Source organism: Leptosomus discolor, chromosome 3 (genome assembly GCF_034619465.1).
Source record: "Leptosomus discolor isolate bLepDis1 chromosome 3, bLepDis1.hap2, whole genome shotgun sequence".
NCBI classification, from domain to species: Eukaryota; Metazoa; Chordata; class Aves; order Leptosomiformes; family Leptosomidae; genus Leptosomus; species Leptosomus discolor.
The window spans coordinates 28,332,296-28,359,753 of NC_141393.1; the positions used below are offsets into that span (position 1 = coordinate 28,332,296).

The 27,458-nt window shown below is 38.0% G+C and overlaps 1 protein-coding gene across 1 annotated transcript in view; it reads left to right on the forward strand.

Annotated features, from left to right (window-relative positions):
* SLC25A21 (solute carrier family 25 member 21) overlaps positions 1-27,458 on the forward strand; it is a 260,342-nt gene that overhangs the window by 204,140 nt on the left and 28,744 nt on the right. The window lies entirely within an intron of this gene.

Here is a 27,458-nt window from a genome sequence, read left to right on the forward strand (position 1 = left end):
TTAAAATAGGAGTTCATAAGTCGTAGTTCGAAGCAGGTGAGAGAAAAAATCCTCATTCATTTTTTCATGTCTTGACCTAACTAATCAGACAACATGCATTTAGTATATTTCTTAGACTACATTTCAGACTTATTATAATGACACTGTTATACCTCTCTCTATGATGCATGTCTTCATCTAATTTCATATTCTTCACTGGTTACATCTGCAAACATAGCTTTGTCACTTTTATGCCAGTCCTTTTAATTACTATAGTCCTCAGTTGTCTATTTATATATAATTCTGCTCAATTTGAACCCCTATCAATTTAAAATCTCTAAAAAATGCAGATGAAGATCCTATGCATAATAAAGTATTACATTCAGTGATAAAACATTTTCACTCCAGAAATAATTGAGCTTTACATTATACACATTTGCTCATTATTTTAACTGTAAATTACAAAGATGTAGTAAGACTACATCTACCTATTAGAATGGGTAGAATTTTTTTCAATACTCACCATTTTCTTGTTTTCGGCGTATGTTAATTATATATATGTTACGTACAATGTTTTTACTAACAACTTTTTATTATCTCTGAAAATATAGGTATCCTCAATTTTTTCTCTTAATAAATTACTTTAGTTTCTTTTTTAGTGTTGGAAGATGAATAACATTATGTGAGAAACTTCTAAAATACATCTTTGTTAGAAAGACAATCTTTCTCTGACTGGCTTCTTTTTGTTGAGTTGTAGAGCTGTCATTGCAGCAGAAACTGCTAGGTATGCTAATCATTCATCTCTAAGACCATTACCAACCTCTCTTCTCTTTGCAATATTCTTTACCCAAGTTGAAGTCTTCCTGCATATCATGCTTCACACTCTGAAAGAAATTTAGGGAACTAGATGTTGGGAATACCTATGCTTGATCGCAGAGGTTTTCATGTTCTTTGCTTGTGCAACTTTACTTATAGGCTGCTGTGGTTCTTTACCCTGTAAATAACAATACTAACTTTAATGCAATAAAAATAATTTTATTTAATTCTAAAAATGTCTACATCAAGTGTAGTGCATGTATAACGTGCTGTGTCTCCTAACAGGAATGCATGCATACAAGCACAGATAAACTGTACCGTTGCATTCTGTCTATCCAGCATAGAAAGCTTCTTTCACAGTAAGCCAGCAGGCACTTCATAGTAAATTTCTGAAGATTTCGTGTAGCATACGGGGCAGTAACTCTAACTCTGAAGCACTGACTCCAGTTATGAATACAAGATCAATTCCCATGGCTTTTTCTTCGTATAGCTTGCCTTCAGTGTTTGTTTATTTTTGCATATTTTGGCTTTGCCTGAACTTGCATATATGCTGTTTTGTAGCTGACTATCATGCACTGAGAGTCTCAAGTACAGAATGATTTTTTAAGGTTTATTTTAATCTGACAAATGGAATTTTCCATAATAAGTAAATACCTCTGCATCATAGGAATTTGGTAGCCAAACCCAATACATCTATTAGTTGTTCTTTGTAGCAGTTGAACTCTGTGGCAAGGACAAATACTTCTACACTTCTGATACTTCCTGATCTAGGTAGGGGCTCAGATTACTTACTGTTAAAAAATTTCTTAATAAAACTCATTTTTTCATTATTTGAGCCACACATAAAATAATTTTATATACTGACTTAACCAAAGTCAAGTATTGATCAATGTATCATCTTTTATTTGCAAAACCCCATTTCATAACAAATTAAATATTCCACTTGTGTCTTAAAGTAAAAATATAAATTCAAATAGTTTTCTGTATAAAATACTTTATCATATCAAAAAATGTCTTAGATATTTTAGAAGTTCATTCTTTTACACCACTTTTATTTGGAAATACTGTCTATCTCTAGTATGAATTACCATTTAGTATATAGGTAATATTTATTCTCTTGAGTGCCACTGTGATTCAGAAGAATCCATCTTGTGGATAAAGGTAAAATACTAATTAATTAGCATTTGAGCCTTTGTTTTAATATACTCTCACATAATATACCTCTACCTTTGAAAACATAAAATAATGTACTTACATAAAATTCAGATTTTCATATGTTTATTGGGTCACAACATATTAAAAGATTTCATCTCAATTTTTTCATCCTTTCTTAATAAATGGGTAATTTAATTAAAATGTCAACACTAATTTAGGTTTTCTTTAGGAAGTATGTAAAAGGCAAACCAAAACTTTCGATTACATTTTAAAATATCCTGTGCAAATGAAATACTGTCACAATTTTGAGAAAAATGTCTCCATCAGTATTTCAACAGCTTAATCATTATTAATAATTGCAAATAATTAATAATTTTTCAAGCGTGTATTTTTACAAGAAAAATAACACTGTGTTTGTACAAATAGCAGCTTTCATAGGCTTTCTCCAGAATTATATTATAGTAATTTTATCTAGTGTTACATAAAGAAAAAGGGGAAAAAGCACTTTAATGTATTCCTGGGAACAATTGTAGTGCTGTAAAATGTGAAAAATTGACTAGTGAGCAGCTTAATATAGGGAGAGTTAGCTGTCAGTGCAAAATGCTCGTAATCACTGGCAAGAAAATTTTCCTCAGCATCCTGTTTGGGAAAATGCAGTTTTAGAAGTAGGTCTTTCTAAGTTACCATGAGGGAATGCTTGGAATTTTGTCTTTCTACCAAAAAGGATTGGTTTTCCCCTTGATTGTCATCAGTTTGCTAGGTTGTCCTGCTATTTAAGCTATTAAAGACTGGTGTGCTGCTTGGTCTCAGGTGATCCATAAAAAGGAATGAAGCCTTGGGAAGGTAAACCATCACCAGACTGGCTCGGTGTATCAGCCTTCCATGACGGAAGCTCTTTGTTGAGAATTGTTGGCAATTGCAGCAGTTTCCAACTGAAGATAAGAGCCAGCATTCTCGGATAATGCCCTCGATCACACACCTGATGAGAGACTCCTGCATGCAAGTTTTTTCAGGTGCTATGTTTGCTCAGTAATCCTTCAGTGCCAATCTTTTCTAAATGGTGAGCAGGTCCTGTCAGTAATGGACATCAGCCATTAAGCTTGTAATATTTGTCATATATCAGGTTACGGCTTTGTTACTGCAGTGTGATGAATGGATGCTGTTATGCTTAGAGAAAATAAAGAAGTGCTATAAATTTAGCAGTCAGTACTAAACAAGTTGCTGCTTTAAGGGCCTGAGTCACATCTTTCTGAAGTCAATGGAAAGTATTCTGTTCGCTAAAGCCTTCATATCAGGCCTTTAATTTTCTGTCTCTTTTAAGATCAGAAGCCAGGGCTGCCATTAAAATACAGTTCCCTGTTTCTCACTATATGCAAGTTTACACCTAAATAGTAAATTTAATATAACTCTTACTTTATATCTAAATGTTTATGTTCTGCACAAATGTTTTGATTAAACATAGAGGCATACAGAGAGTTGATCACAGAATCTAACAGGTCAGTCATGAAATAATCAGAAATGGGATTCAAAAATTCATACACTGTTTCTTACAGCTGTTTTTTTTTCATCATCCCAGTAATTCCTACACCAGATTTTGAAGTCTGTGCTCTGATTTTATGCTTTATTTACTAGTTGGCATTATTCTGGAAGTTATTTTGAATGAAAAAAATTTTTAAATTATCAGGGACGTTAGAATATGTGCATGGCCAAAGCCTGAATGTTGTTTCATGCTGTTTGCAATTTTTTTGGGAAGTTCAGGTAGTGGCCAAAGAATTTATAATCCTTTCTGGTGACACCATGATACTGAATTTCCTTTTTATATTCCAGGATATTAGAAAACCTAGTACGCATGAAAAATAAGGCACTATTTTAAGGGATAAACCATAGAAATGTTAGCCTTTGTTTGTAACTAGCCTTATATGCACAACAGTTTAAGCTGACTAGAGGCTCCTAAGATGATCTGGGAGATAGACTATGATCTTACCATAGTATAGACAGTAATATGTGCTGCTTAAATGTATGTGCTTACTTTTTAATGATAATTAATCCTCTCAAGTTCAACCTGTAATTGCTATACAACCCTCATTTTCATGCTCAAGCTAGTGGTAATATTATATATTTACTCCTCGCCATTGTTTTTTTAAATGTCAGTGCTCTTCTTTCTGCTACCAGTGGGATGACCTAAATCAGATATAAAAAGGAAAGTGAGTATACATGTTGTACAAAAATAAGAAAAGAAAGGTCAGCCAGGAGAAATATACTGAAACTTGTATAGTTTGGTGTGTTAATGCTGAGAGACCTCTTGTATGAAATGCATTCTTAGCAGATATTTGTCATAGAAAGGGTCTGTGGAACTGCAGTGGTTACCAAAGCAAAAAGTAGAAGGAAAGAGTTCCGTACCAGAAGATGACACAGAGACAGGAGGGGAAGAATGAAAAATTATCCAGAAGTAGGTGAGAAAGGGTACAATGTGCAATAGTCTAAAAACTGGACTGTATTCTTTTTGGTTTATGTAAGCAGTAATATTTGTGTTTCAGCACAGGAAAAGAGCAAATTCGAATGTAAGCTACTCAAAGTGTGCAGATCCTGGTTCTTATTGCTTAGAGTATACAAATGCTGTAAAACTCTCTCTTTCCAGAAAAGAAATCCAGAATCTTTGCTTAGTATAAGCTGCTGCTGCTTATCTAGTCCTTAGGGCCTTCCTTGATTCCTTCTGTGCCAGGTAAGACATTTCATTCAACATGAAGCCCATATTGCCTTCCAGACCACAGCACATAAATTTCCTTCTGTCCTGCTGTGTGATCATTGTTGTTTACAGTGACGTAGGCTCTATATAAACAGTACACTCTTTCCACATTCATTAGTAACCTGCAAAATTACAGATTATTTACGAAGTTCTTCTGTGCTACCTTTCTCAGTCTTTTCTGGCATGGTACCTAAACGCATGTTTAAGAAAACATATTAAATTACACACTTCTTAATTTTACAATTGCCACAGGTTTTAAGATATCCAGCATGGAAAGCAGAGTTTAAACACCTATAATTCTGTCATGTAAGTAATATGCATGTATTGTGCCAACAGATGTCTAGCAGGCATTTCTACAAGTCTACATGAGAATTGTATAAAATTTGAATTCAGATAAAATTATGTAGACGGTACCTGAAATATATGAGCTAGTCATCATTTATTATACTATTTTTCTTAATTTTCTTTTTATTTACAATTTGTTTCATTTGTGAAGGGTCTTGTTCTTAATCTTATTTAGAGTTTTCATCATCATAGAAAACGTTGTAGATAGCAGTGGTGAACTGTGGGGATGCCTGATAGCATTTCAGCTAGCCTTAGAGGTCTACATTTCCTACCTTAACTGATGCATGACCAAAGCTTCTGCTTCTGTGATTCATCTGAGACCACTTTATAAACACCTGTGAATAGAAATTCTCTCACAGGAAGAAGTTAATTATAAAGCACTTATATAAATATATGTGTAACTATAACAGGAATATCTAAATGACACTGCTTGCCTATCACTGAAAAACAGCTGAACTAAGAATTCTGTTAGCCCACAGGGTTTGCTACGGACTTCATATGTGCGCCTGACAGTAATTACAGCAGAAAAGAAACTAAATTAAGCACCTATTTATGTTTAGCAGAACTTTGAAATAATCCTTAAACATGGGACAAAATCTGATTTGTCCTGAGAGCCAACTACAAAGCTTGCTTAGCAGCCTACCAAAGATCATCCTGCACAGAGGACCCTTAAATGATAAAATAGGCCAAACCAGTACGGGAGAAATACGTCCAAACCGGTACAGGAAGAAAGATGTGGTCAGAGCTCCACTGTGCATGCACACATACCTCTAGAAAGTCCTATCAGGACAGACCCCAGGACAAAGGGTAATGGTTGCAACCTGGAGTGTAGACAAGGCCCCAGGATTTGGAAACTGCAAGAACAGCAACTGTAAAGCTACGGTATGAATTGCTTATGAATAAAGCTACTTATAAAACCAGTCCTGCACAGATACAGTTTACTTCAAACAGAAAATCTGTACCATTAGTTATAGTGTCATGAAAACTGATGCATCATTCCATTATCAAACTATAAGCTACTTTTTTTTCAAACTGATTATTCTTCTTTAAATTTAGAAAATTGGAATTAACCCAAGTTAAACTGCTCTTTCTGGACCATACCAGAAAGTTTGGATTTGATACTAATGAGACAAATTAAAGATGCAATGTCCAGAAAAAGATCACCTAAGTCTAAAACTCTTATTATAAGAAAGCTTACGCAGTTGCCAGGTGGAGACACCTGGTAGGCTCAATCCACTTCTAGGCATTTCCAGACCGTGCCTAAAACCCACCCATATGATTGGGCTCCTCATAAAACACAGTTGTGTCAGCTACCTTGATTTTGAAAAATAATAGCCTCTGAAATATATTTCCTTTTATACAGTGGTTTAAAGGGCTTGCCCAGGAACTGGAGATTCCTACTCCTTCTGTATCCACAGCTCCCACTTGCTGGAGCATGGTCTAACTGCCATTTTACAGCCTTTTTTTGGTAGCCATAGAAGAGGGAGACTAGAGATGGGAATACTCATTCTACGTTTCTGTTGCAACTGTGTAGTTCAAAATGTGTAAGTCCAGAGAGCACAATGGCCTGTGACACAGTGATAGTGCATCTGGATAGAGTCAGGTCTTCTAATTCTTTTCTCTAAACTCTTTATGACAATGAGTTTAGTTTTAAAAGTCCCTTGCAGATGTGGAAAAGGGGAATTGAACCTGACTTTCTAGTTAAGAGAGATAACCAATTCTTCCTTCCATTTCCACTGCAAAATAATAAGTATTTATCTTCTTGGCTGTCTGTTTTTGAGGAGTGACTGTGAACCATGAATCATAAATGAAGGAAAGTGCTCCCCACTAGGCCGCTTACACAGCAATAAGAGGTGGGATATTAAAGCTTCTGTAGTTGCAGTCAAGTGGTTGCTCTGCAGAGTGAATCTGAGTCTTGCAGTACCCCATGCTGGGAAGCTTATTCTTTACAGCACCATCTCTGCTCATGAAGCCTGCTTCTCCTCTGGTTGTGTGAAATAGCTTGTTAGCTTGAGACTGTAATCAGTAATGATGTAATTCATCAGCCAGTTTCTCACCCAACATAGCAACACATCAGGTGCCTGGGGTCACTACACCTTCAGCAGTTACAGCATCCTCAACTAGACATTTAGTCCTCCCTGTCACCAGCCTCCCCTGGGAGGCTGGTCACTATAAAAGCTCAAACATGTAGCTAAGCACATCTACCCAATGCTGCATAGAGTAAGGGTTTTGATCAGAAAGCAGGCAGGATGTCTTGCCCCAGGCCTTCTGCTTCGAGAGGCTATGGCATGTTATGATATATTCTCCTATCAAAAGTTTCAACTTTTAATTCAGGTCCCCTGTAACTGAATAATGAAGCATATGAAGTTTGTAGCACAGCACGTCAAGTATCTAAGTGCTGAGGGGGGTGTCCCAGAGTAGCAGGACTTGAGAGGGGAGAGTCCTGGAAACTGCCGTTGTGGGACAGGAGCTGGCGGCGGGGACTGTGGCATTGCGAGGAGCATTCACAGCCCCTGAAGAGGAATTTCTGGTTTTGCTGGGAAAGAAAACATGCTGTAAAAGCAGATCCGCACTGCAGGGATAGCACTGACTTCAGAAGTGAGGAGTAGTGCCTCTTGCCAAGTTTTTATAGACGTTGCTGAGGCAGGGCAGCAGCATCTCTGCTTAATTTGCTAGCACATGAATGTGGCCTGGCATGGTTCTAGAAGGATACTTACGGGGCTTTGGTTCTCCCATGAACATCCCTTGGGGCTGTGCTGGGTATTCTGGCAGCATAACAGCACATTCCACTGCCACACGACTTGATTTCATCAGGGCTGCATCTGCTGCTGCACCTTTGCTGAGGTACATGATATTTATCTACAAAACTATTGACCTAATATTTTATTGTTCTGAAATAGAGAAACAGCCAGTACCTCAGACTTCACTGAAGTTAGGCTCAGAGGCATCTGTTTTGGAGTCTTGTAGGCACCGAACAGTAAATTGGAATAAAAGAAAGTTATTCTAGTTAATTTCTATTTCCTGTTTTTTCATGTTTGACCTGACTTATGGAGAACAATTAAATTTAAAACAGACATTTATGATGGATCCAATCTAGTTGTAACTACTTTTTGGAACAGTTTGGTCTTTCTTTTACCGTAATTTGCTTATATTTATATTTGTGTTTCATTACTGGAAAAAAGACTTCAGACATGCCTGATAAGAGCATGATCATTAGAGTACTCACTGGAAAAGCATTCAATTAATGGGAAAAAAAGAGTATAAGAAATGTTGAACATTTCTTTAATTGATTATTTATGCATTTTTCACTGGAAGCTAACCACAATCTTTTTTCAAAAATATTTTGTTCTGAGTTTTATTTATTTAGCTGTAGGATTTCCTTAGGCATCTAGATTTTGAACCAGATAGTTAACTTAGACCATGTATTGCCAGGGATGACTACATGAGTTACTGAGGGGTAACTGGAATTTTAAGTGAAGACTATTGAAAAAAACAGAGAGACGCAGAGAGAGTGTGCTTACAGGAGTAAGCACGCTCATTGCTGATTCCTGTGGAAAGGGGACTTAGACACAAAAGGCAAATACTCAGAGCTGGTAACAAATGAGGTCAGAGTATTCACCAGCTTCCTGGCTCACAGTAGAAGTGTTTCATCTAGAAGCCAATACAATATTTATAAAAATTTTGTTCCCTTACTAATTATAGTAAAACACTATCTTTATTAATATTTTAATACATATCTTTCTTTTTAAAATGCAGCTAATATTGTTCTGCATGGTCTCATGCTGTAATGTCATTACATTCCCACAGTGACATTCCTCCCACTGGTGGACTATTATTGCTTACTTAATTATGAACTGCACGTTCTTCTGATAAGTCATTCTTAGAACAGGGTGCTCTGAACAGACACCAAAAGGATGTCCAATATATACAGCTTCTCGTTTACAGTCCAAACATTCCCTCTGAAATTCCAGAAAAAAAAAGATTCTTTTAAATATTCCCAGTAGTCTAGGAGTAAATCACTGTAAATCTTACAGACTTCAACAACTAGAATAGAAAGAGTCCTGAGGTCACACCTGAAACAGAGTTTTAGGGGGTAATATATTGCATTACTAAATGAGTCACTAGGCCAGCTGTGTTTATATATATTGTGCAATTAAAAGTTGGTGATCTTTCTCCTGATAACAATGGGGTATGCTGTACTCTAAATTCACAAGTCACATGGAGAAAAATCCACTGTTTGGCCGTCATCCAAAAATGACAATGACAAGTACATAAGCAAGTGGTGATTTGTCTTTCTCAGTCTCTGGAAGACTTTTTTTTTTTTTTTTTTTGCATTCTGTTATTTACAAAGTAATAGAAATGTTGGGCAATAATCATGTGTAGAGAGATGACGGTATTAATGTAGCACTGATGGGCTGGAAACCAGATGGTCTGTCAGATAATGAAGTATTATCTGGCAAGAGATTGTTCCTGAAAGCCAACATCCTCACCTATTTAGTGCTCTGGAATGTCGACATATCAGTTACCACATTCATGAGGTGGTATGTGTTGTACTTTAGAAGGCATCCCTAGAAGAGGCTTTTTAATTCAAAATTACTGCCTGATGAGAGGGTAAAAGTGCCATTATTATAGCACAGCTGGATGAGTATAACATACAGCAAGATGTGAACCATACATCAAAAATCAAGTTAAAGAGGAAAACATAATAGGCTACATCCTGATTTCTGTCTAACCAAAGCCATAGTTTTATGGACATTTTAAACCAGCACTGCCACCAGAAGAAGCAATGGTGTATGCTGTGCGCCAGAGCTGTATGTTCCTGCTCTTGTGCCACACTCTTCTTTGTGCCAGCACATGCACATCTGCACCTGATCAGGAGTCACGGATGTTGGAAAAATGATCGCGTTAATGTTAACCTGGCCATTAAAAAAGAAATGTGTCGATAACCCAGAAGGGTTCCCTCTAGCTGGCTCATCACATAGACACACAGACCTTTTGCCACCAGAAAGGAAGAGATCGTATGGAGGCAGGACAAAGCAACTGGGATGGAAGATGAGGGAGGTGGGATCATTTCCTCTTTGACAGCAGTGCTAGTTTATGCCAAATGTGGGTGAAACCAAGAATAGCCAGAGCTATTGGAGGCAAATGTGGTAAATCCCAGTTGCTGCAACTGCCACCTGGGAAGACAGAGCAGAGAACACAAAAGGCAAGGGCAGCTGGAAGGCTGGTGAGGGCAGTGCCCACGGTTTGGAGATACTCCCTGGAGACCAAGATGTCTCACTGTGACTGTGATTATAGCACAAAGTAGAATGCACAATGCAGAAAACCAACATGAAGTAGGTGGAGGGATTTATTAAAAAGTTGACAGAGAATTGATAAGGCTATTGTCAGTAAGACTGTAGTTTACAACTTCAGCTTTAATTCAACAAGCCATTTTCAGTGCCTTTGTGATTACTTGGTTGAAAACTAGCTGGCCACATGCTGTTAGCTCTAACTCCTGTCCATTCTAGATAGTCAATATTTTCATAAGGCATTTTCTATAATCATGACTAGAAAGTCCTTTGCTCATGCAAAGGAGGAAAAGTAGTACATGTTACTATAGGATGCAAAGAAAATACTTATGATATAGTCTGTCCAGATGTGTAATAAATAACTGATAAGTGCTGTTTAAGAGTAGAAACGTTTTTCCACCATTGTTGGCATTACTCATTTACAACACCTAGAAAATAGTTTACCTAGATAACATAAATCAGATAAAAAGACTTCCCTTCCATGCTTTCAGTGCTATAACATTCAATACTGATAATATAAATAATTTCTTGAAAAGGCCTGTCCCACTCAGCGAATCAATATACAGAATGGAGCTTCAAATGGGCTAAAGTGGATTTGTGGTATCACAGCGCCCAGTTATCTCGGCAGGGTGAATTTTCTGTCTGCCAGGCAGATGACAGAATTCAGAATTTCCCTGATGTGAAACTAATACTTTCACACACTTTAAAGATGTATGCTGAAATATTATCAGTTAAAGTCTCTTTTTCTCAAGCTTGGTTTGGGAATGCTTCAAATCCATCATTATCTCTAAAATCAAATGTATAATTCAGCCCAGCCCTTACTATTTTTGAATCAAGTAGGAAACAATAAGAGCAGGGAGAGTTTCAGTTAAATAAAAAAAAAAAGTCACATAAAGAAATTAGAAATTAAAATAAGCATTTAAAAATCAGTATTGTGTTTCATTCCCAGTGAATATTTAATGAAGCTGGTAAATATTTCAATAGACATAAAACTGATGGGATAGTAAATGAGAACAGATTATTATTACAATTACACACAATTTCATGGTCATCATGCAAATAAAGGCATTTTCATATGGCCAAGTACAAAGTAATTCAAGGGGGAATCAAAATTCGGATTATACTTGCTATATCAACAAGGCAGAAAACAATGTCTTGGAAAGCAGTAACACCAAAAGAATTGGTTAAGTTAAAGATAACTACAACATCAGCTCATGGGACTATGCCATAGCAAAAAGGATCACGCAATCCAGAAGCATACAAAAAGAAAATTTCTATGTGCAACAAAGGATTGTTAAGGAAGTACAGAATTTTGCCTCTGTATGTAACTTTGGTAACATAACTGACAAAATACTGAATTAAGTCAACGCTTCAAAGAAAATACAGAGATACTGAAGAAGTTTGAGAGTGCCACAAAACTGTCTTGGGAGGAAAATCACCTTTGTGTCATAAAATTCAAGGGGCTAAGTTTTTCTGATTGTGAAAGAGAATGTTGAAAAGTTACTTGATTGCTAGGTAAAGACATATTTTTCACCTATGGAAAAAGTTTTCTGGCACCTATGAGTTCAGGGGTTTTCAGCCTTGCTCACCCCAACCAGCACCAGGAATCTGATATTAAGCAAATGGGGCCTTCCAGCACAGCTTTCTCTGAATGTCGAAAAATACTGGAGCAATCATCTGGAAGGCTTTTGCTGGAGGGCCATTACTTAAGTCTTTCCAAAACTTGTTTAATGTAGTTTGTAGATGAAAACTTGTATCAATAAAGTGATGTATCCTAGAGGGTCCCTTCTGAGTTTGTAGTCTAGTCTCATAACTCATCCCCTGTCTTGTATTAAGCTTTGAGAACAGGAAACCTTGCACTGCCCTAAACTTACCGTAACACTTGGAGGTTTGCATTATAGTAATGACCGTACTTACGTCATGCTTCAGAGCTTCAGCAAGTCACTGTCAGGGATCAAGAGGGATTATTTTTTCTTAATGCACAATTGACTAGATGCATGATAGAGAGGGATTTTTTCCTTCCTTTTAAGCATGATTGGATACAGATGAAGATGTGATAGCATGGATTAGACCTTCGAGGTAAAAAGGAAATCTATTTGGGGGGGTGCTTTATTTTTGTAGGCTCAGAGTCTTACCTGTTTACAGTTTGGGGGTAAGGAAGGAATTTCTGCCTCAGTCTGGAAGGGAATATAATAAATTTCCTGTTCCAGGCATTGTCGCTGGCTCTTTCTGTCCATTCTCTGCATTCCACCTAGCTTGCTGCTCAGATTCTCTGCCTTCGAGACCAATGTTGTCTTTAATCTCTATGAGAACAAATACAGCAAAGTGAAAGTTCTTTTTATCCCTATTGAGCATCCTTTCAGTCAGCCTGAGCAGAATTTCAACCATAAATGCTCTGGTTACACGTCCGTGACAGGTTTAACATTTTAGCTTCTTTTGCTCTCTTCCTGTCATCTCCGTATACATTTCTTTCTTTCAGAAGATTTCCATTCCAGAAAGATTTTTACTGTTCCTAGCATTTCCTCTTTTCAATTCCTTTCTCCACTCTTCAGTGATCTGCTGTACAGTGCAGTTCTACTGATAATTGTATTAGCACAAATGAGTATGGAAGACCGTGGTATGGCGATGGTATGAGCATCTGGTGAAAGCTTTGTTAGGAAGGTGTAGGCATTCCTTAAACCAGGTATATCGCTGAAGAATCCTTACCACTATAACAAGCAATTAGTAAATGCAGCTACTTGTGCACTTATTAAATGTGTTTTAAATCTCTCTGACCTATTTCCTATCACAGATCCTCCCTCCTATGGTAGGCATCCTTATGCTCTCCTCTCCAAGCTGTGCTATCCGTATATAGAGGTTGTCCAGTTTTTCACTTGTCTTGCTTATTGTTGCTTATTATTGCTCATCCTTGCTGTACCTCCAAATGATCCTCTTGGATTACTGCATTTTCTTCTGTAAAATTACTTTCAAAGCCTCTTCTGAGGCTGAAAAAACACTGTAGCCTAATTCATTGTAACCCCAGCATAAGCCTCCTTCAGTATCTTTACTATAATTCTTAAGAATTTAACATTTAATTAGGGTTAGGATTTAGGCTGAGGTATAGATGAAGTTTTACTCTGTCCAATGATTCACTTTGCCAATCCAAGCACATACAAGAAGAACTGCTTAGTGACTCAGCAAATAACAGAACAAATTTAGTTTATTCCTCTGGTGGCTTAGTCAGTGATGTGTTACACTATTGGAAAGAAACCTGGTGCTAGGATTTTTTTTTTTTTTTTTTTTGCTTTGCAAAGCAAAGTTTTGGATCAAGTCCAGGTAATTGTAATATATTGATTTAATCCTAACCAGTTGACATAAATACTTCAGGATCTGGGGAGTAAGTGGCTATTTCTTCCAGATCATTCGTTTTCACAGGCCTTTCTTTGTAACAAGTAATAGTTGTATTCTATCATTTTAAAACAAATAACTGAAACTTAGATTATACTATAAGGTCATTAAAAGGATTTTAACACTACAGTTGATTACACACAGACGGCAGATGTGTGATAGTGCTCCACTTTTTTGATCTTTATTTTTACCTTAGAAGATAAGAATTAATTATCACAGTGCTTGGTCCTTAGTTGCAAGACTTTTGCTAAATTTCTCTTCTTATTCTCTTCAACTCTTATAGCCTAGGATTTGTTTGCAATTCTCAAAATTTTCTGTGACAGTAGGCCAGTTTCACATTGCATCAGTCCACCCACTTCCAAAAAAATGTTTCCAAAGGCTGTGTGTACTTCTGAAAACATGAAGACTGAGGCACCAGTGTTTTCTTTAATAACTGATGAAAATAAAATGTTAGTGATTAGAATCTGTGTGGTTTTAACTCAATTTGGGCATATCCCACAGAAGATTTAAAAAAAAAATCACTAAAAGATCATCCATTAAGAGTGCATAATTTCCTGGACACTGAAATGCAAAAGATCCAAGAACATTCTTCAGCTCCTTACAATTCTGTGTGTGTGGAACTGTGCACAGCTACAGATGTTTCCACTGCCACAGAATTCACTAAAATCTGCCAGGGAATTTGGCCCAGATGTGCTATAGAATTACAGTGACCCTGGTAATAGTGAAACTTTAAGCAGCAAACACCAGATGTCCAGTAAAATGGTTAAAACTGAAATCCAAAGCATTTTTTTTACCACATCATCACAAACAAGTACAGAGTGAATAAACTGAAAATCTCAAGTAATACTTCATTATTTGTCATCTCTAAGATGATTCTGTATGCTTGACTTGTTGTGATATAGTGCCATTTGAGTATAACACCTCATAGGAAGGCTGCATTCCCAGAGGCTTAAATAATTTTGAAAAATTAATTAATTAGACAGGTATATTCACTAAACTTGATACAAGGTTGTATTTTTCTCCTTACCCCCTTTCTCTACTCATTTTGCTTGAAAAGTGGTTCTGGCTGTGTGTGTGCTGTGCTGCGGCCTTATGATAGCTTGCCCGCAGACAGGATAAGTGAGCTGCTGTTAGTGCCAGCTAATGTAGTTCTGCTTTAGCTCAAGTGGTAGCAGGCTCGAGCTGCGGTACCAGGGCTTCATGCACTGCTACATTCTACATCTGTATTCGTGGTAAACGTACTTTTCCTACAAAATACAAGTATTCATGGCATTATGAGGCGCTGCTTTATACTTTGTGGTTTCTGAGGGGTCCATGTGTAGGGCAGACCCCAGCAACGATGGAAAGCATTACATTCCTCTTTCTACTCGCTATTGAGCATTTATGATTTTTTATATCCTCAGGTGTAAGTTTTAGGTATTCATTATCAGAATGTACATTTAGCCATTTTTTTCAGTTTCCCTAAACCAAAAAATAATTTCTGTTACAAATCCTGCCTCAAAATGTACAATGTCATTCACGGAAGCCTAATTGTGTTTGTTAGTGGTATACATCTGTATAGGGCAATAGACATATGTCAGTATTCATAAGTTTGATTCACTGTTTTTGCTTAAAGCTTGGATGTAGCAGTAGTCTGCTCTGTTTTGTCTCTGGAAAACTAATGATACCATGTCTCTTTACTTAGAACTGGGATTATAGGCTTCATAGATAAAAAGTGAAGAAAGAATCACAGGTACAAAAAGGTCTTGAATGCTTAGAGATAAAGCTAAGGCACATGTAGTGTTTGAAAGAAAAGAGGTAATTATGTTCTCCAAACTCTATTAAAACTTCTTTGCAAAAGATGTGGTGTAAACTGTATTAAAATAAAGAGGACAACTTTGACTTCAGTAGGAGTTGAATCAGTGAAAAAGAGTCCACAGCTCTGTTATACACAAGAAAGTGTAAAAATTTGTTTACTAAAAACTGTGTTCTTCCCCGGAAGAAAAACTCATCTTATACTCACCAGCGCATCATGGCAGAAAGAGAGTTAAGTTATACTGCTTTCAAAAATACTACTGCTCAAGAATTTAAGATTTCTCTTATTTTTTGGTTATGCAGCTGTTTAGATAATTTTCAGCTGGCCTCAGGTGATATCCTTGTCTGAAATTTTGTAACCCAAAAGGAGAATTCAAGGCTGTTGACAACACTACTGAGTTTCTCTTTTTTTTTTACTGTGTTGCCAGTTTTGCATAGTTTCAGCACAAAATCATAAATTGTGTAGTTCTTTCTTGAACTGCAGACACACGTTTTATTAAAAGCTCACTGACACTTGTGGGCTTTTCAGCATTTTTAACTTACAGCAAAACAGAACCCATAGAAGAACCTACTGTGTTGTGTATCAAGGCTGACAGTGTCGAGTGCCTTTTCTCGGAGCGTTGCCTGCAGATGCCCAGTGCTCTGAATGACTTTACCACCTGTTCCTTCAAGACCAGCTATAACTACAGCAGAAACCATTGCACTTGGAGCTCTGTGCCCACCCTTGCCTTCCAAATCTGCTTGTAGCACAGACTTTCTTCTCTTCCACAGCAGTTTGCTAGGCACAGGTTTGCAAGGAAACTGCAGTTATGACTGCTTGTTAAGCCACTTAAAACAATATAAATGTGTTCTTATGTCCTTGCTGGTTGTCCTGTCCATAGAGGAGGTTTTCACACTCTAAATCAACTCTATAGAATACCAGGTAATCATTTAGTCATGCCTAGGGAAATGTTTATATTGACTTTGTAATGCTCTCTGATGGTGGTGAACAAAGAAGTAGTGTCGTTGCAAATTGCAGTTACACTTACAGAGTGTGAGATTATGGTAAATCATACTGTCGCAGAGGTGCAATGATAATCTCCAGCTAATCTGGCTGAGTTCTAAATCCAGCTAGAGCTGGTTACCGAGCAAGCCTCATGGCATGTTTGTGAGCTATGCAAGAAAAAAAATTCTCTTTTGCAAATTCAGAGAAAATTAGAGATCTAGAAGAAAAGCAAATTTGACCCAAATTTACTTTCTTTTTGACATATTGATGGTTATGAAGATATTATTATTTTAAGTCACAAAATGCAGAAAGGTTGGACACAAAAAAATCATGCTGTCTCCCGTAAAATAGCTTGTGTTGCATTTACTTGAATTGCTGCATGAAACACTTTGTTCATTTGTAAAGTAAAATACTCTGCATGCTTTTAAAAGAAACATGGGAGAGAGGGTTCATTTGTTTGTTTATTCAATGCCGAAGTGGCAGAATTTCTTTTCTGCAGAAGAATTCAAGCTGAGAAGGGTGCTGGATCAGAAGAGTATATTGAGAAAAAGAAAACATTTCAAAAGACATGTTCAGGTTAAACCTGCTGAGGCAGGTTTACTGCTCAAAGAACACATTGCCAGATTTTTTAAAAAATAAATAATCCAGTAGAAACTGCCACATCACTGAGACACAGACTCCATTACTTTGTTTAAAAAAATCTGCATGTTCCTTTACAGATGTCCATGCAGATGAAGAGAATGTTGGCAGGTGGGGTGCATGGCTACATAAAATAAGAGTAGATTACTAAATAATAAGTAGCAATAATAATAATTAGAGCAGAAACTTGTACGTGATTCTTCCCTTCACACATTTGTCTTGCCTGTTGTTCTGGTCTTAAAAGGTAATTACATACCTCTGCATCACAATCTTGTAGCAGGTTTTTCATCAGTAGCTATACTAAAGTATATCACTAATGTAAAGCCTTGCAAAATCTGTTTCTAACCGTTTAACAGTCAACTTTGGTTGTAATCCTTTGGTAAATCTTTGGTAAGTCGTCTTCACTTCTCATTTAAACTCACCTTGCCTGTCCTTTTTCTCTTTGAGAAACTCAGAGTGAAGGTTAGTCACCTCTCCAGATAAAGTAATGACATGACGTTATAGTGCTTTATCTTAAAAATTGTTTGAGAAGGACGAGAGGAATGTCGTCATAGTGTAGGGGTTTCATAGTATTGAAGGTGGAACCTGTTTGGAAGCATATCTGCATATTGCCTGAAAAGGGACCTTTCGAGTATTGTGATTAAAAAAATGAAAATAAGTTTGTTTGTATTAACTGTCAACTCAATTTTTTCTTAGATTGGAGTAACAACAAGGAAGATGTATTAACCCATATGGTATATTTAGGGAATTTGTATGTATTGCATGAAGAATAGGAGGTATCCTTTTGGGCATCACTCCAGCATCCATGTCAGTGTATAACGGAGATCTTCATCTGACAGAGTTTTCTTAAGCAGTGTGACCTGGGCTAGGGTGAGCTAGCTGGAGCACAGCACTGGAGTTCAGTTTCACACCCATGCCCTTGCTGTATCATACTAGCACTGCATGATGGCACTCCAGAGTGTGTCTCTGTACCTAGGGACAGTAGCTGTAACTGCAAGAAATTTCTGCTTTTTTGAGGAATAATTTTCTCTCTCCCGAGTTCATAAAACTCTCTATAATAAATTTCTTAGTGAAATTTCTGTTAATGTTTTCCTCTGTAGAATCGTAGAATGGTTTGGGCTAGAAGGGACCTCAAAGATCGTTAGCTGAGTAGAGGGTGAGAATCACCTCCCTTGACCTGCTGGCAGGGGTGTTGGAACTAGATGATCTTTAGGGTCCCTTCCAACGCAAACCATTCTATGATTCTAGTTCCAACCACCCTGCCATGGGCCACTAGACCAGGTTGCTCAAAGCCAGTGAGGGGGCATCCACAACCTCTCTGGGCAACCTGTTCCAGTGCTTCGCTGCTCTCATAGTGAAGAATTTCTTCCTTATATCTAATCTAAATCTACACACTTTCAATTTAAAGTCATTATGCCATGTCCTATCACTACATACCACTGTAAAAAGTCCCTCTTCACCTTTCCTGTAGGCCCCTTTTAGGTACTGGAAGGCTGCTATAAGGTCTCACTGGAGCCTTCTCTTCTCCAGACTGAACCCAAACTCTCTCATTTTGTTGTCTTAGGGGAGGTGCTCCAGCCCTCTGATCATCTTTGTGGTCCTCTTCTGGACTTGCTGCAACAGGTCCATGTCCTTCTTGTGCTGGGGGTCCCAGAGCTAAACACAGTACTGCAGGTGGGGTCTTACAAGAGTGGAGTAGAGGGGGAGAATCACCTCCCTTGACCTGCTGGTCGCACTTCTTTTGATGCAGCCCAGGATGGCTTTCTGGGCTGCAAATTTACATCACCAGGTCATGTTGAGCTTCTTGTCAACCAACATCCCCAAGTCCTTTTCCTCAGGGCTGCTCTCAATGCGACGTTTACCCAGCCCATATTTGTGCTTGGGATTGCCTCAATCTGTGCAGACATGAGGAAAACATGAGGAAAAACTTCTTTACTTTGGGGGTGACAGAGCACTGGAACAGGCTGCCCAGGGAGGTTGTGGAGTCTCCTACTCTGGAGATATTCAAAACCCACCTGGACGTGATCCTGTGCAACCTGCTCTAGGTGAACCTGCTTTAGCCGGGGGTTTGGACTGGATGATCTCTAGAGGTCCCTTCCAACCCCTGTGATTCTATGACCTTGTACTTGACCTTGTTAAACTTCATGAGATTCACACAGGCCCACCTCTCAATATAATCATTAAATCTGAGTGAACAGAGACTTGAGACAGAACCCAGTTTCAGTGACACACAGGGGTATTTTGTGTGTCTTTAGGCAGGTAGTTGCCATTCATATGAGTTTCCTCACACATCTGTGTAATAATACCTTTCACTCCCATGGTACATCTAGATACCACAACTGTCTGCCAGATGGAAAATCAAGTGCCAGTGTGCGTACGTATTCATGGTGCTGTTCACTACATAATTAGTGTTACAAATTCTGTATGCTTTGATCTCTCTGCATATAAGACTGTTGCTCTCTACTGATGCACCTATCAGCAGTATTACTATTACAAAATCGTGAATCTTTTATGATTTCCTGCTAGAGGTACTGTAAAAGGAGTAAGAAAAATACCCGGAAGGTCAAGAAGCTAAAAGATTAAATCAAATTAATTATTATGTGCATGTTTGTACATTTTTAATGATACGCTATTCTTTTTAATGCTAAGTGCTGCCTTGAGATTTTTTTGAGAAATGGGAAAAATATGTAAGTTTTTTAGTTTGTTAAAAACATTATAAAACCACTACTGGCCTAGTTTTACTTTAGACTTCAGAAGATGGATGTGTTTATAAATTCAAATCATTGCAGACAAAATTTTGCACCTGCAGTTATGGTTGCCTGCAGTTCAGTTCAGTTTAAGTATCTACATCACTGATTGCATCTGTAAATTAAAAACATCTAAGTTACCTAAATTACAAGCACAAATAATTGCAGGTGCAAAACTCATACAAACACAAAATGATCTCTGAAAGTTGGTCTTCTAAATCTCATTGTAAGTTATTCACTGTATCATGAACCCAGAGTCCTCTTGGGAGAGTCACTAATCTGTATAATGACACTGAAAGCCTCTTGAATCTCATATTTAGCTAGCAGATGGGAAAGAATACATGTAGTCATATAACCCCCTAGGGATTACGCATGTGGATATTGAAGAGTATAAGTTATTCCAATGAAGGCTAACATTAACTTGCAATCAAAAATTTCCTTCCTGAACCACATTTTTTTTCTGATGGAATTAAAATTTAATGTCTTTTTATGAAGTCACAACCACTCTGAGTAGGACACACTCCCAGGGCAAGCACAGAAATTTTACTCATCTCATGATTTTTCATTTAATGAATCATAGCATCAGTTTAACACAGAGAAATGCTGTGAGTCTTTTCCAGAAAACACGTCTAGTTATTCTGTCCATGCTTTTCTTTTTAAGTGTTAGAAACAGATTTCTAAGCACATAGCTACAAAATTCTATTTTTTTCCTCTGGTATCAAAACTAAAAATGAATAATTTTCTTGCATTCTTCAGCTTCAATAGACATAGGTGTGGAGCTACTTTAAAACAGTGACTGCTTCCTGTCGTACCAGTTATGGCAGTACTGTTAGCAAAAGGGGGGGGGGAACAACTTAAATTCTCTTCTAGTGTTTGAACAACTGAAACTTCTACTGAACAAATGAAGCATTCTGCCAGTTCTGACAATCCAAAATGCAGTGGAGAATTTTTCTGTTTCAGAAGCTCTAGGCAAAGCTGTTTTGGCATGCCTGTAGCTTGTTCCTATTGCAAACAAAGGGGCAGCTAGAGGGAAAGTCTTTGGGAGAAGAAAACGCTGTCAGTTGTAAGAAATGAGACATGTAGACTCATTCTACAGCCCAGCTAGTGATTACATGCAGGCAATTTATTAAAAGCCTAGACCAGCTGCCAGTGATAATAGCACTGCCTTTTGCACTGATTTCAACAGGAGTTACATCAAACAGATCGGCTTCAGGCTTCTCAGAAGCATGGGCAAAACTGGTATTTCATTCATTGGTGATGGGGGCAAGACTACAAGAAAAGCGTTAAGAAGGAACAGGCAAAGGTGGCAGGGAGCCCGGCAGAGCAAGCACTGCTGCTCCTGATGCTGGGCGCCATGGCAGCCCTGGGAGCAAGCAGTGCCTGCTGCAGCTGGCGACATCCTGCCTCTCTGCCCGCCAGCAGCCACCATCCTCACAGGTAGCCCAATTCTTTCCTCCGCCCAGCTTCACAGACCCCTGGCACTTGCAGAGTAAGTGGCGGAGGTGTCAGCATATCTGCATTTTTAAAAACCCACTTTAATTTAATGCACATGAATCTACTACTCAGACAGTACATGGTAACAATGTACCACTTAACTAATTAATTTGTAATCATCCTTGGAAAAAAAAGCCAGAACAAGATGTTCTTTTTTTACACTTGGAGAGCTGTTGGGGCTATGTTGTGTATTATGATGCAAGGCTCTTAACTTCACCTTCCTAGAATTTTTTTTAGGTGCTTGGGTATAGCAAAACACAGAGAGCATGTGAGAAATGTGTGGTATAAGAAAGGACTAGACCCTTACCTGAACAGAGAGAAATTTAAACAAAGATTCCTTTTATTCACTCTCACTTTTTGCTGCCATAGATGCAGCAAAAGGAAAGAGAAAGTTTCATCTTTCCCTTTCTTGAGGGATTTATATTTAGGTGTGTCCTGTATCTCATATAAATTCAGAGCGCAGCCTAGAAAGCTGAAAATTAGCAAGGATTTTGACAAAGAGATTGAAAGGTGATTAAAACTCAAGGAAGAAAGACTCATTTCTCAGTAAGAATAACAAAGTCACATGGATGATGGATCATAATAACTTCATAATCTGACCCACATGCAGTAAATATGGTGATGACTGTCACTTTGAATAAGTGAGGTAGATTGATGCTGATTATTAATCCATTTCTTGGCCAGTCTGTTTCTGAGCCAGCTCCTCCACTGTTTAGTGTTTTTCTGAAGTATCTTAATACCTTTCACTGACAGTCCCTTCATTTTTAACCAGTCAGTTTTCATACTCCGTGTTGTCTTAACTTAGAGGGATTTCCTTCATGAATTGGTCTGCTTCTAGTATTCTTGTAGCTGGACACTTGGTCTTTTAGCATATAGTACAACATCAGTGTTACTGCAGACACTTAGTGACACATAATTCTGTATTACATTTACTTGCTGTGAAAAAAATTATGTTTTTCATTAATTCCCATGTGTTGCAATGAAAGCTCAGTGGAAAAAGTGAAATATGGTGTGAAAATAAGTACCTAGTATTTAGCGCTGATGTCTAAAATGGCAGGTATCTGTATAGTAGACACAGAATAGATAAAGAAATATATTTGCATAATAGAAATTCAGAAGCCAGCTTGGCTAAGTGTGTCATTGATAGCTTTATATGAGGTTCCTGTAGGGACATGTGTTTAACATTTGCAGTAGGATAATATATATAACATACTTCACAAGAAAAAAAGCTTTCTGGAGAGCAACAGAGTGTCCAAGCCTGGTTTTCTGTGAATGTGTTTAACCTTTAATATCTTTTCAATTATGCCCAAACTCTCTGCCTATTGCCTCTGAATGACACCCAGCCTTCCCTATAGCATACCTCTTCAGCTGGGCAAATGGTTGTAGACACTGTGATTGAGGGTGAACTATGTGTGCAGACTGGCTAGTGGCTTGCTGTTCTCATAATAACTGGCTACATTGTAAGTCCCTTTTTCTCAGCAGTAGGTACGAATTTGTGCCTGCCTTCACTAAGCACTTGCTAGTTTTTCTGAAACTTCTGAGAATTTAAAATCTTCTAAATCTCCAGCTAGGTCAACATAAAGATTACTTCACAGTAATAGCTATATTAAAGTAATATTGCCCTGTTTTCAATTGTTTTACTTTCTGTTAGTAATAAATTCACAACATGCTACATACCATGAAACAAAAAGATACCTTTTTCCTGACATAAATGAAACTCTAAGCAAAATTTATTACATTTAGACATATTTTCTTCCTCTTTTTGAAGAACACCCACCCTTTACCAAGCATTTCTTCAAAATTCCTTCCCTTTTTTGAAATAAAACATTTCGTAGAATCAGAAAGTCACGCATTTGTTTAATTTAACTGACGTGGTCATGAAACCCAGGTCTTTTATTTATACTTGGGATAATGTAGAGGTAATAAAAGCAGAATTGGACCTAAGAGGTTTTTTGTTTCGATTATAAAACAATGTGGGTAAAAGACTTGGATTTGACAGCAATAGAAGAAAGGGAATATTGTGTTCATGCCTTCAATCAGCTTTATTAGATCCTTAAAGGGAAAATTATGTGAAAGACAGAGGAAGAAAACAACAAACTAAGCAAGATCCCAATTTCAGTATAATTTGGAGAAAATAACTGATTTAGGTTGGTTGTCTTGCCAGAGTGAATGACTCAAGGCTTCCAAACAAGAAATGGAAAACAGAAGGATAGCAAAAGCCTGAAAGAACAAATTGAGAAGATATGATTGACTGTAATGTTTCAAAATCAACTGCTGCAAAGATGAGTTTGGGCTCTTGCCCAGAATACAATTGAATGGTGATGTTCATTTAGACCCTTAATGCTGAAACAAAATAAGATGTAGCTGTGTTTCTGTTAGAGATTTACTTGTTCGTTCCAGTGTCTCTAACTAGGGATATGATGTCACGTCCTCTCTCTTCTATCACATGCTGCAGTGATTGCTGCTGCTGTTCCACAATTTTTCTGAATGCCAGTTTTCTGAAAGAAGGCCTGAATCCAGGTGATAATATCTTTCAAATGTGAGATGTCATTACCATTCGTTAGCTGACTTTGAAAAATTTTATACACTGTGTGCAAGTAGGCTAACTCAGTGTTACTGACCAAGGAAAAGAGAAGATCATTGTGTGTGTATGTACTTTCTGACTGACAAAGCCATTCAAGTTTTTGCTACTATCATGCTAGTTTTTTAAAATTAAGTAAGTAGCTCATTCTGCAAAGATTTCAAATAATTGTATCTCTAACAGGCACGATCTGTAAAGTATTATTTGGAGAAGTGGGGGGCAGCTGTTTGCCCTCCACTTCAGGCACAGAAGACTATGCTTTATGCAAAAAATTAGTCAGTTGACAATAGACAGTGATGAGATGGGATTGTCTTCTACTTCCTCCTTTCTTTATTCCTTTCATCTCACTGGCTGTGCTTACTAACCTTTTTTCTGTTTCTATTTCAAATGAGGAGGAAAAAAAAACCTAAACCACAGTTCATAATTAAATACTGAGCTAGTTCTTACCATGTTTACTGAATTACATATTGCATATATGTATGTATATCTTCAAAGTTTTCATGTGTTTTTAGATTTCTAAACTTAATGTGTTCCATAGGAATAGACCTTAACTGCTTCCTGTCTGTTTTTCATGATGAGATTTGCCTCCACAGAGGATAGGAGGAGTAAAGCAGTGAAACCCAGTTACAGATCCCTTAAAATTTTAGGGATTCATAGAGCCGTGAATATAGTTGCTGAGCTCTGCAGATTCTCCTGGTTCACAGTAGAGGTTCCTCCATCTTCAGTGTCGACCTTACAGCTGCAGTAAGGAGATCAGCTTGACATGACATGCACAGTGATTTCTTTGCACGGGTATCTTTGCCGCAGGGTGGCTGACCTGGTAAAGACAGCTTTAAACCAGGAACCATGAGGGAGGGAGAAAGGTACTGCAGCTCTGAGGGAGCAATGGACAGGGCTGATGGGTGAAGTGCCTGGGGTGATGTGAACAACAAGGAACACGAAATTAACAAAACGGAGCTCAAGTGAGATCACCTCAAGTATTTCATGTAAGCAAGGAAGTCTCTCTGAAGTGCCTGCACACACGTGCTGCCAGCACAAATCATGGGGTGTAAACACAAGGAATTAGACACCTGTGTGAAGGGGTAGGATCTTGGGATCCCAGAGATGCAGTGCACTGCTCACATGACTGGAGTGCTGCAGTGGGGAGATACAGGCTCTAGGAAGGGGATAGTCTGGAAAGACGAGGAGGGGGAGTTGCCCTTTATGGGAGAGAGCAGCTGGAGTGCATGGAGCTCTGCCAGAGGGTAAATGATGAGACCTTACCAGTAAGGATTAAGGAGCAGACCAATACTGGTGACTTTGTAGTGGGTGTCTACTATGGGCTGCCTGACCACTAGGAACAAGCAGATGAGGCCCTCTACAGACATTTAGAAGCAGCCTCATGTTTGCAGACTCTGATCCTCATGTGGACTTCAACCACCCTGATATCTTCTGGGGGGACAACATAGCAGGGCATAAGTAATCCAGGAGGTTATTGGAGAGCATTAATGATAAAATCTTGACACAAGTGAAAGAGGAGCCAATCAGGAGAGGTGCTTTGCTAGACCACAAACTGACAAATGGGGAAGGCCTTATTGAGGATGTGAAAGTCAAAGGGATCCTTAGTTGTTGTGACAGTGAGACGGTGGAGTTCAGGATCCTGAGAAGAGGGAGCAGGGCAAAAAGCAAGATCACAATCCTAGACTTCAGAAAACCAGACTATGGCCTCTTCAGGGATCTGCCCATGGTATAAGGCTCTGGAGGGAAGAGGGGTCCAGGAAACCTGGGCAGTATTCAAGGATCACCTCCACTCAAGAGAAGTCCATCCCAACATTCCAAAATCAGGCAAAAATGCCAAGAGGCCTATGTGGTTGAGCAAGAAGCTCCTGGCAAAACTCAAATATAAAAAGGGAATACGCAGAAGGTGGAAGCAGGGACAGGTAACATGGGATGCCTGTTGTAGATACGCTTACAGTGTTTTAGATTGGGCTGAAAGGAAGAAAGTGTTTATAGGGATCTGTATTCTTGTAGCTGATCCTTCTTGGACCTTGGTTTCAGTTTGAACTCACATTAAACTGTATGAATCAGATGCTTAAAGTTATTCAACATTTCAATAGCTTGCTGAATCAGCAAGAATATACTCTGAATGTGTACAAACCGTTAAAGGCTAAGACTGGATCCAATATATCTATATTATTGTATCCATATCTATAGTTATATCCATATCTAAGTGGATAGATGTAGATAGATGTATGTATGTATATATATTTATGTTTGGAAAATGAGACTTTGGGGAAATTCAAACATCTGATGGCTCAACTGAATCCCTGAAATCTCCTACCCAAGGACCTTCAGTGTTTTGTCATGAAACCATCATTGTATGAAATGCTCAAAGTTTCCTTTTATCATGGACTGAAATTCATAATTTGCTTACTTCAGAGGAAGGATAAGTGATATTCCCACTCTGAAGCATCTTATAAAGCCTAAATTATTTTATTTGTATTGGAGCAGCCTAAGAAGAGAACTCCAGAGAAGTGTTAGAAAGAGGGTGGAAAAATGGTATAGAATTTGTGGTATTTTATGTTTACGTGGGGACTATGAATTTAATTGTTTTCCTTTAACATGCACAGGATAACTATAGGACAATCTGTTAATGTAATGACTCTTCCACACCCTGCAAAAATATTCCAAGTAATAGGCTGTTTTAGAAAGGTGAATCACCACCTTTCAACATCACCACCTCTCAACATTTTAAAAAGACACCAATGCTTTGCTTTAAGAAGTGATTTCTTCTGTAGACAGAATCCTCTTACGGTCCTGAAAAAGTGTATAAACTCTGAAGGCGGACAAGTTGAGTAAAGCAAGTTGTAAGATAAACCCTTGTTGGCTGGCAAGGTAGCTTCTTGCTGATTGCATTAGATGCCTTTCTGAACTCTCCCCATGCACTATCTAGGTTAAGGTGGAGACCTAGGAGACAAGAACTATGTCTACTTTTATCTCACCTGGGGATTTCGAGAACTGCTTGTCATTTAAAGCATTCCCAAGACCCAGCATTATGCATTTACATTGGCCCTGTAAGCAAAGCTCAGACTGTCTCCAAATGCCGTGTGTGCTTGTAGCAGGTTAGATATATAAAATTTAGGTAATGCAAAGCAAAGTATTGCAACAAGTGGATATTTGGCTTCAGGCCAGCTCCAAAAGTCAGCAGCCATTGTAAAGTCTTTAGGTGTTTATGGAGCCAGGCAAAAGAAGGGCAAAGACCTGAATGAATACAGCAGCAAGATATTCCCCAAATGTTTTTTCCAAGATGAAATACATACATCCTGTTATTCTGTTATGGCTCTGTTGACAGCTAACTTTTGTTAAAACTAAATTGTCCAAAAAAAAAAGTAATTTATTTGGACACGTACTTAAAACTAAATTTTAAAAGATGTCTTAACCTAGTGTCTGAAGATGAGCATACAGGTTTTTGGTATGCAACTGGCTGAAGTCACGGTTTTTTCCAAATCTGTGTTTTGTG